Here is an 11,819-nt window from a genome sequence, read left to right on the forward strand (position 1 = left end):
TTTGACTGGTGTCTAGTGCGGTGTCATAAGGAACAAAGGTATAGATTACAGAGGTATTTACAAATAGGGAATTAATTTACCCATAATCCCTAAGCTAATTAACAAGCCCCACTCCTCTGATGGGGACGAATATACAAACGTAACCTGACAGTCCAATCTAATACAAATTCCCTACTTATTACATGGGGTGGTTCTTATTATTCACGACAATCGGAGCACACTAATCTATACATTCTACCTGGTTCTAAGGTAATCATTGTCTACCCCTTACAAACGTAACAATATATATATGCACTGTATGTATATCTCATCTCGTTTTTCCATTTACTCTAACTCCCTGTCTGCCTTATCCCAAATCTCCGCATCCTCTTTTCCCTCTTTTGCTAGCCATTACCTCTGTTTTATTTCCACAATTATTACTCAGTCCCCACTCCCACCATTTCTAGATGTTCCTGCCTTGCAACTATTGCAATCGGAAGTCCCTCCTCAATCTGACATTAGAAACAAATAATCTGTAAACTATTCCGCAAAGTTGCCCTTTTATTGCTCCTTCACTCTACAGGTCCATCCATTACCACCACAAATGGAAAAGGACAAAGCACTGACCCTTGATGTAAATCTACCATTATCTCAAATGCCTCTGACACATCTTAGCCCTCTCATACATTAATGTGTACCTCGTATCTCTCTACTCTGTCTGCTGTCTCCCATGCAGTGTATAATGCCATGGGTCGAGAGGAAAGTCATCCACGCAGATCATAGGATCGTCCCCTAAGCCACGTGGCGATCAATACCATCCCAGGCACGTGAGAGTGGCATGGTATACCGAGTAATACTGCACAGCAGGTTTGGGCCGGAATACTTCATCAGTGAGAGAAAACCACAGCAGCGCTGGAGATGTGAGGTCACCACACACACAAACCATTTGTGGGTTGGGGGGGGGGGGGGGAGTGGAGGAAGGAAGCAAAAGAGGTAATTGAAAAAATGCGCAATTGTTGTATCATTGAGCTGATCGCTCCATCAGGCACGACAGGCCACCATTCATTAATTTTCAGCCTTGGATAAGCAAACTGAGCAAGTAGAGGAGAACGAGTGGAAGATGGGGGAGGAAAGCCATTGGACAACACACTCGCACATCCAACAAAACACTGAATCGAGAGGAGTTGCCTCTGGCACACCCGATGTCCTTCCTGGCAACCATTCCCTGTGGATCCAATTATTGCACGTTGTTGTTCGTCGGGATTTTCCTCCTGAGTCCTGAATATAGGTTTCGTCCTCAGTTTTGCTTCCACGTCTTCAGTGACTTCTTCGTCATTCTTTTGCCCCATTCGTTTGCATTGAAAAAAATTACTAGGCCTCCTGGAGATTGAAATGTTTGGATAACAAAACTGGTTATTTTACAAGCCTCATGGATCAAGAGCTTCCAAATAACATACCTCCCCCTCCCCCTTCCCCTCCCTCTCTCTCTCTCTCTGATGGGAACAAACACACATCTTACAGTCTCCGATCAGTTCATCTTCATTGAATGTTCAAGGCTCTCTCTCATCCTCAAAACATTGCAGAATTGAGCTATATGCCTGTGCTACATTAACAACTAGAGAGTTCATAGAACACGACACCCCATACAATGCTCAATTCTATACTTCAATTTTAATAAAATAACGATTTTAAAGATAATTAAATTAATTTTTTTGGAAGTTTAGCGGTATTGAAGCAGTCTTATATATATCACCCTTATACACCTCCCTATTCCACATGTCCAAGTACTGCAAAACTGGAGGTTCTTGAAAGTGCAAAGAGGGCGATTTGTGCTCTACAGTGTTCAAATATATTACTTAATTTAAATGAAATAAAGAATAAATTAATTCCGGAATTTACCGCCATTGACGCAGTGTCTATTACATCACCCTATCTAGCACGTTACACGTTAGTTTGTCGTGCCTGTTGTCTGTCCTTTATGATGTCATTAAAACAGTAAGTTTCCCGTTTGGAATAATTTTCAATTTTGTCTAACTGATAGGCAGGCAGAGTAAAAAAATTACATCTCACTCACCTCCGCCCATGTGCGATCGGGACGAATTCAGAGACAAGGTACTGTTAAACGGCAGGTTTGTTTTCCGATTCTAGATCCGATTTGTCTTCAAAATATAACATTCAATTAAAATTGAATTGTTCCTCAATTATCAACTCACGTTTGTAGACAGACAGACAGACATGACCCAATTGCTTAACCCCGTTTTTTGCTTCGTTTGAGTGGGGTAACAAATAACAATATTCGCAGAGATCTTGGTGCTGGCATCGATTGCATAAACTCTGGAAAGCCCTTCGGCACGTTGGATTTTCCAACATGTTTTCACCCAAGTCTGTCTGTCTGTTTGTTTGTGAGCAGGTTATCTCAAAAAGTTGTGGATGCATTCGGACGAAATTTGGTGGAGAGGTTATGTATGTGACAAGGACGAAATGATTCGATTTTGGGGAAGATCTGGATCCGGATACTCGAAAACTTAAATTTTTTAAAAGTGATTCTTCACCATTGAGAGATGGGGCTAGAAACGATATGTTGCACGATATTTCAAAAAGTTGTGGATGAGTTGTGACAAAACTTGGTGGATGAGTTGGTTAGGTAACAAGAAGCCGATTCGATTTTAGTTCAGGTCTGGTTCCAGATCCGGCCCATCAGTGCGATACAAAACGTAAACTGTTCAGCCTCAGGAGGTATGCACTCCACCAAGTGCCATTCTAGTTTAATTTGTTACCAACGTAGACACTTCCGATCACAAATTGTCAGTTGGTTTGAACAAACACGATAACTGTTGGACCTGCATTGTGGCTCAGAGCTGCCCACAAGCCCATGGGCTCACAAACGTTGAGAAGGAAGTCCAAACTGCATTTTCAGAGCGTTCATCATCTGGCGAAGACGCATTTGAGTCAGTGATTACTCATGGCTTGTTCTCACACTCCCACAGTAGGTGTTCCGTCCGGTCTGCACGTCGGTCTGTCTGTCAAAAGCATATAGAGGAGCGCCTTGGTAACGCTACCGGATGTAACCGAACTGGGGTCTGCAATCGATGCCTCGCTCTTTCAAAAAGTGCAAAAACTTTCAAAGGATTTTTGGGGCAAAACTGCCGGCATCATCACTCCACAATAAAGGGCGGCAGATTCTGTGCGAAGCATTAGACATCTGTTGAAGACATTTGGTTATGGCAGTGCAGCTTTGTGTGAGAGGAGAGAGCGAGGGGGGAGAGAGAGAAGGAGAGAGAGGGGGAGGGGGGAGAGGGAGAAGGGGGGGAGAGGGAGGAGGGGGGGAGAGGGAGGAGGGGGGGAGAGGGAGGAGGGGGGGAGAGGGAGGAGGGGGGAGAGGGAGGGAGAGAGAGAGAGAGAGGGAGGGGGGGGAGAGAGAGGGAGGGGGAGAGAGAGGGAGGGGGAGAGAGAGAGGGAGGGGGAGAGAGAGGGAGGGGGAGAGAGAGGGAGGGGGAGAGAGAGAGGGAGGGGAGAGAGAGAGGGAGGGGAGAGAGAGAGGGAGGGGAGAGAGAGAGGGAGGGGAGAGAGAGAGAGGGAGGGGGAGAGAGGGAGGAGGGGAGGGAGAGAGAGAGAGGGAGGGGGAGAGAGAGAGGGAGGGGGAGGGCGGGAGAGAGAGAGAGGGAGGGGGAGAGAGAGAGGGAGAGAGAGAGAAGGAGAGGGAGGGGGAGAGATGGAGGGAGGAAGAGGGTGGAGGGGAGAGAGAGGGCAGGAGAGAGAGAGGGAGGGGGAGAGAGAGAAGGAGATAGAGAGGGAGGGGGAGGAGGGGGGAGATGGAGGGGGGGGGGGGAGAGGGAGGAGGGGAGAGAGAGAGGGAGGGGGAGAGAGAGAGAGAGAGACAAGAGAGAGGGGGAGAGAGAGACAAGAGAAAGAGGGAGGGAGAGAGAGAGAGAGAGAAGGATAGATGGAGAAACTTTTGACTGCAATTCTCATTATGCGTTAAACTTATTACGATCCAGATAACAAATCTATCGAGAAGGCAAATTCGACCGTCGTTGGTGGGTCCCAAATGCGGTGTTACATCCAAAGAAAGTCTTTTTGTTTTCTGCTGAAAAACAGTCGTGGCTCGTGAAGGAATTACAATACAGAATGGACCAGGACATAACAGAACGACAATAACGGTAGAAATATGAGCATTGGGTTGGGAAGGAGGGGGGCACGACAACTAGCAGGATAGAGGGACAACATTGAAGGACACCTGGGGGAAGAAAGGACGAGAGCAAGGTGAGAACGACGATCGAGGATACGGTGAACAAGGTGGATACAAGTGCAAACTTTCAATCACAGAAGTGGAAGGGAAAACTGGGGAAGATGCAAAAATTGAAAAGAAAAAGGCAGATGGAGGAGTTGTGGGGAAACATGATAACCGAGAAACCCAGAAAGAGTTGTACTTAGGGAGGGTAATGAGGGTATCAAACATTATGTGTATGGATGTCCGATGTCCCAGATGGTGGCGAAGAGCTGCTGTATTTAAGCACTGGTCGGTGAGAAAGTTGAACAGACTGAGAAAGTTGGTCACACGGGTGAGAGAAAAGAGGAACACCTGAGTGGAGGTGAGCAGTGGTCCTGGATTTACGTAGTTTCACCAGAAGGGTGTTGCTGGTGGACCATGTGTGCCCTACAGAAACCTGGGGGGACAAAGTAAGGAAAGAGCAGAGGGTGCAAGACCAGAACGGAGGTGGGAAGAGACCACTGACCTGTCTGTAATAGCGAAGAGATGGGCCCATAGACTCAGCTTCATTGTTAGAGATTCCAATAATCTTGCAGGCCTTGGTTTCCATGGTGTCAAACTGAGCAAAATGTGAGGCAGGGGAGCCAACCCAGAGGGAAGAACAGTAGGCCTACTCCATCAAGCTGTGGATGAAGGTCTTGTAAGTAGTAATTGTGGTTCTTTGCTGCAAGTAAACCTGGTGTCGCTTAACAGTTATGGTGGCTGGCTTGAGATATTACAATCCTGAGTTCGAGCCCCTGTCATGCCCTTGAATTAACACCAGGTGCGTTGACTCAGCATGTCATCCTTCTGAGGTCAGCAAAATGAGTACCAGATGACTGGTTATAGAAAGGCATTGGATCAGCGGCAGCCACGCCCCCAAAAAATGATGCAGCCAGCAGACACAGGCTGCACCTGAAGCAATGCCAGTCCATCAGTGCAAGGTTCAAATCTACAGATAGAGTTACGGATTCCTCCTCTCCCTCCCAGACAAACCGAACCAATTTATGAATGGATAACAAATGGGATGGCTGCCTGCCCAGCTATAATCACATTCGGCCAAAAGTCTCAACGAGCCAAACCCTTTGAAAGTAATGTTGAAAAACAATTAACCATACCTGTAATTAGGATATCCACACAAGTACAATTATTTGTCTGATGTTGAATCATTTGATGTACATGTAAATTGATCTGAGGCCATCTATCTGTATATATAAAAGCGAAATGTCCGTTTGTTTGTTTGTTTGTGAACCTACTCCTCTGAGCTCCCAAGGTTAATCGGCACAAAACTTTATAGGATTACATCTTGTACCACCCTGCATCTAAATAGGGGTTTTAAAACAGTTATTTTCTCACAATTCATAACTTAAAACCATCCGAGCGCGACCTGTCGCCATGATCTCAGAGGGTCGATCCACATATACAAATCTTTATAAAAAGCCCAATTTTTATCGGATTTCAACACGGATATCGATATAATTGGTGAGATGGTGAGCTCCGATCATCAAATATATTATTATATGTGAGAAACACCTCTTAGTTAAGATGTTACCATGGCAGGTAAGTTTGGCAAAGAAGGAGTCACGTGACCTCTCAAATGCGCTAATTATTCAAAAACCGAAAATAGTACAAATACAACCTATACATCATTTTAAAGGTAATTTTACTGCTCACAAACATCACTCTCAAGTGTGAAAAATAGTTTGTAGAAAAAAGACCCACGTGACGCCAATTACAAACCGCACTTGACAATGGGTGAACCTCCAATGATTACCTCATCCTCACAACAAGGTGAGTTGTTTTGTTCTTTGTTTGGGATCATACTGCTTTGTGCTCCTAAGGTTAATCACAACGAAACTTTCTACCATTAAATTTTTTACCACGATGTGCCTGAATAGGGGTTTTATCCCGTGATGAGGAGGTCATTTGGCCCATCATTGCCGTGTTACACTCCCGAGTTAATTTATTTACGAACCCGAGGTAATTTCTTTACTACAGCTTCACTCCTTTACACTCGTAGACCCCTTTAGACCATTTACCACCCCTAGACTCTTTAAACTCCTTTAGACCCTTTACACCCCCCTTAGATCCCTTTGATCTTTACACCCCTCGAAAGCCCTTACACATGTTACACTCCCTTATACCCTTTAAGACCCTTCACACCCTTTACACCCCATAGACCCTTTACACCCCTGAGATCCCTTTCGACCCTTTAGACCCCTGAGACCTTTCAGACCCTTTCATACCTATTTCGACCCTTTTGAGACATATACACCTTCTTCAACACTTTTCAGACCTATTGACTTTTTAAGACCCTTTGGACAATTTATGACCATTTGGACACTTTTGACCCTTTTTCTCTTTCGTCCTAAGACACCTTTAGACCCCATTTAGCGCTTTTAAGAGCCTTGATTCTTTAAACACTTTAGACCCCTTTATGACCCTAAAAATTTTTTAGACGCCTCAGATAATTGTAAAAAATTCCCTCCCAAAATCAGTTTTGACGACATTTTCTGTGCACAATTCATGTCGCATCACAAGTTGCAACTAGAACACCACTCAGTAGAGCGCATACTCCCGCCATGGGTCAAGTTGGAATCTATCTTCCAATGGTAAAAAAAATCCTTTACAAAATTCCTGGATCCGAAATAATATCCTGAGCTTCACCAAAAACTAATCAATTCTTCCTTATCCCAAGGGCAATCATCCCACCAACTTTCATCCAAATCCGTTCAGAACTTTTCCAGATATCTTGTTCACGAACACACACACGGACGGACACGATCGAATGCATTACTCCCTAGTGGGAGTAATGATGAATCTAAACCGATATCTCAAAGCTAAACTGATGTTGAAAAGTGAAACTTAAACTACTGATCTATGGATCATCGAATGGGAAATCAGAATGAAAAGCGATGGGAAATTGGGAAACCAGAATTTAAAGCAAAACTATGCGGAGGATAGAGAGAGGGGGAGGGTCGGGAGCTGAAGAAACAATGTGGAGAGGGATAGGTGCCTGGAGGTGGTCAGTTGGTATGCAAAGAACTTTGGTGATCTTCCGTCAGGCTGCAGGCCCAAAACATGCCGAAACCAGTCTCCCAGCTGAGCTTTCATAATATCACCCTCACTGCCGAGCAGTACTTCGGAGGTACAACAAGAGTGGATTGGAAATCTTAGCTGGTAGAATGGAACGAGGTTGGCGAGGTAACCAGCTACACCCATTGTGACGTTTGCTCACTGAATATTTACACTGAATTCCCATTTCTACCAATACACACTCCAAAGGAAATTGCTCTTTTCAGGTGAGACATCGACTAACCCCTGTCATTGACAGGTACCTTTGCGAGTGTATTATCTTACTATAATTCACCAAATGTCTGTCCATCTGTCTGTCTGTTCGAAGGTACTGTAAAAACTGCTGAACCGATCTCAACGATATTTTGGGTGGATAATCCTGGGATCTCCAGGAGTAAAATAGGCTATTTAGTTTTCCCAATTTCAGCTTTAGTCTCCAGCATTCTCAGGTTTGGACTCACGCATAACATTCGCTTTCACATAACGTTCATTGTTCTCATTGTGGCGATGTTGTTTTCCCGGGTGCCGCACAAACGGCTGCACCGATCGCTGCACAGCTGCACCGATCGAACTCGGTGACCTCGGAGAAGACCTTTTATAAGGACACGGGTTGACTCCCGACTTGAGAGAATTCTAACCCATTTCAACTGAAGGAAACACGTATCGGGAGTACATACGACATAGCGATTGTGAACACGATTAGTTTAATCTCCACATGAGAGAATTCCACATAACTATTTGGGTGGTGAATGCGCTAACAGATTGCTGTCTCCATCGATCTTGCCAAGGCCGTAACAGCTATCGGCTCAAAATCCTTTTAACTGTTGATTTGGAAGTTTTTACAATGAAGGAAACACGTATCGGGAGTACATACGACATCGGGAGGACTAACTGCACGCATCTTCAGTATCAAGCTTAAATCTGTCATGGCGGATCTGAAGAGCGGAATGCTTGGAGAAGTGGTGAGCCACTTCGGCATGAAGAAGGATCAGAAACATGGACTCTCCCACACTGCCACATCCTGCTGATACTTGCTCCCGCGTGATGTTATTTTCCCGGGTTCCGCACAAACGGCTGCACAGATCGAGATTTAACGGATGTTTATATAATATATATATATATATGAAATATGTAAAACTGACGTTAGACATGTGGTTTTTTTTAACTTCTAGAATAAAACGCCTGTATTTCCTAATGGGGTCCAGACTTCCGGGACACCATGTGTAATATGTGTGCTTGTGAAGAAGCAAGGTGTCACAAGTGTACCATATTGACAGTGGGAAATAGACAGACACTGGACACACCAACAAATGGACAGACATGGTGTATCAGAGAGAGAGAGAGTGAGAGTGTGGGTTTTGCCATTGCTTTTGCACATCATGCAGATGGGAATTGCAGAAATGTCTGATGGGTTGGGTGGTGTAGGTACTTGGTTAGCATCTTACTATAATTCACCAAATATCTGTCCGTCTGTCTGTCCATCTTTCTGTTCCCAGGTACCGAGAAACGGCTGAACCGATAGTAACGAAATTTTGGGTGGGTAATCCTGGGACACCCTGGAGTAAAATAGGCTATATTGTTTTTCCAATTAGGAAAATTTTTCCAATTTTTCCAATTTTCCAGTTTTTCCAAACACGATGGAATAATATTTACCGACATGAACAGTGATGTGGCTTTTATTGAAATTCTTCAAATACTGTTTAGATTTTGATGATTTGTGTGTGATATGATTTAACGGATGTTTATATAAATCGTTTAAAATAAAAAAAGCCTTCAATTTCTGATATTTAGCCTTTTCATTTGGGCCTCCCAATTGAAGCCCCGCCCATAGGGCGGGTACCGTTGCTAGTATATGTAAATGAGGCTGAACTTAAGCCACGCCCGAACACCACCCCCTGATTCTGCTCTTTCAAACACTTTATACTCTCTCCTCTCAAACTTACTGCACACTCTCTTCTCTTAAATTCCCCATCCTTAAAAAAATTCCTTCCCTCCTCTCTCCATTCTTCTTGAAAAAAAAAATAGGGGAAATATACCCCTGGGCACTCACCTGGTAGAATAAAGCAGTATACTACACTGAGTAAAGGTATTTTAAACAGTATCAAGGTATTTTAAACCAATTTCAATGGTTGCAAGAAGACAGGGCAGCATGTAGAATCATACTAACGTAATCCTGAGACTTTAAACAAACAGAAAAATACCTATTTTGGGGGGTAACAGCTGATGAAGCTTGTGGTCAAGTTTCATCGAAATCGTATGTGTAGTTTCAGAGGAAAAAGCAAATTCCTATTTTTGGGGGTCAAACCTGGATCGACTTTGACCCCGGTAAACCCCCTTAGACCGCGACTTTTTTAAAATTCCGTGAACAATCTTTAGTCACAATACAACAAATATCATTTGTGCCAAATTTGGTCACAATCCCATCAGCGGTTTCGAAGAAGTTTCAAATGTTTACGGACTGACAGACGGAAGGACTGACGAACTGCACGCACCATCGCAAAAGCTCCCCTGAACTTCGTTCCAGGTGAGCTAATTACTTTCTACTCCAGCTCTCCCCACTCTCAAACTCCCCTGCCCTCATTTATCTTTCTCCTTTCATTCTTTCTCCCTTTCTTTTCGATCAATCAATCATTTTGAATGGAGTTCCACACTGTGTACATATACCAATTAGGAGACGATGCATGAAACTTCTTCGCAACAATGTTTTTTAAAAGTCCATGAACTCCCTGCAGTGTGCATCGTGTAGAATATACTGTTGCGTTTGTGGGAATGTCGGTTGTCTGGGGTGTGTTGCATAGGGGTGCCAGTTCGGTTGTGGTTCCCCAAATAGGGCTTTTTCGTATTTATTTTTCCTTTACTTAAAGTTTACGCCATATCCACTCCCTTACGCCACGTGATTTTGACTGTTGGTGGTGTTGCACAAAAACAGCTTTGGGAAGGATTCAACCCTTTTTCTTTCAAGCAAGGAAGTGCAGGAAAAGGATAGAGAGGAAGAAGAAGAGCAGGGCTTGGCGAGGTGGTGAAAACGCGATCCTTGCTCGTGGTGTGAACGGCTTCAGAGAGGTTGTTGTTGTGAGAGACTCGATCTCTATGATCTTTCTGAGCTGAGGGATTTTCTGTGTTGTATGAAGGAGGTTGATGAAAGGAGAAAGGGATTGCAGAACGTTTATGAACCATGGTTCCTGCCAAGTCCGCTCTGACGAACGTTGATGAAGCTGCTCTTCAAACAGGCCTGAACCCCATTCCATCCCCATCCTCAAATCACATTTTATTTAAATTCTCTGCGAATATTATTTTTATACTTTGCTTACCTTCCCTTCCCTGGGTTAGATAGAGTGTTGTGTGTGGATGTTGTGTCGGCCTTTCATATCGGTTGTATGTGGCCTGTGTTAATTGTTTCAGTCTGTCATTATTAATTAATTAAGTCTGTCATACTTGTACTTATATACGATTTGATTATTGTATCGTTTTGCATGATTTGAAGTAAATCGATTGCATTTCATTTTGTTTGATTGACCTTTTTCGGATTTGGTTACAAGCTCCCCTGAGCTGCCAGTGTGGCAGTTTAAACTCCTTGCACTAAGCCAAAAGTTCAAGCTTCCAAAAACCGCTCGGCCAGCTTGCGGGCATCGGCCCGGCGGGTTGGGGATAGGACTTCGGGTCCCTGACATTAGTCACCCAATAACACACTTGGTCAGGAGTGACGTTTGGGACTCGGGTCCTCATCCCCGACGCCGTAACAAGTGGTGCCAGTGAGTGAGATACGGACCTGAAGGACAATTTTTTTTGTCCGCGGCGGAGATCGACAGTCGGGCGTACATTGCGCTCGGCATTAGGAAGCAAAATTATTTTATAGCGGAGGCGATAAAAATTATAATATTCGAGTGGAGTGTGCGAGACGCGACATCACGGTTCGAAAATTTAAAGTTTTTTTTTAATTTGTTCAGAGGTAAAATACACGAGCCGGAGACGCGTTAGCCAACAGCGAAATGGCGGACGTTGAATTGGACACGCGTGAGGGAAATGCCGAGGTTCGAACTGAGCCGATATTATAGATGGGGTGGAGTATAGAAATGAAACTTTCCCCGCCGTGGAGACGGCGCCGATAGATAACCAGGCCTTGATGAAATTTATGAGGGAATTAATGGATGCCCAAAGGAATGACATGAATGCTCAGAATGAGCGATTGAATAACAGCATTAATGATCAGAGTAATAAAATGGACACAATGAGTGATGAATTGAAGGGAGAGATGGGAGAAATGAAAAATGAATTAAAGGACAGAAAGGAGCCCGATTTATATGGGCAGAGAGCTGCATCGACGCATTCAGTCACTTAAAACAACGTCTTGGGGAGGCCCCAGTTTTGGCATACCCGACGGATGATGGCAATTACATCCTGGACACAGATGCGAGCCAGGAAGGATTGGAGCTGTGTTGTCACAAATGCAACAGGGAGTCGAGAGGGCTATTGCGTATTACAGTCAGGCACTTTCGAGGCCCGAGCAAAATTATTG

This window comes from Myxine glutinosa, chromosome 11, assembly GCF_964187855.1.
Source record: "Myxine glutinosa chromosome 11, kmMyxGlut1.1, whole genome shotgun sequence".
Lineage (NCBI taxonomy): Eukaryota > Metazoa > Chordata > Myxini > Myxiniformes > Myxinidae > Myxine > Myxine glutinosa.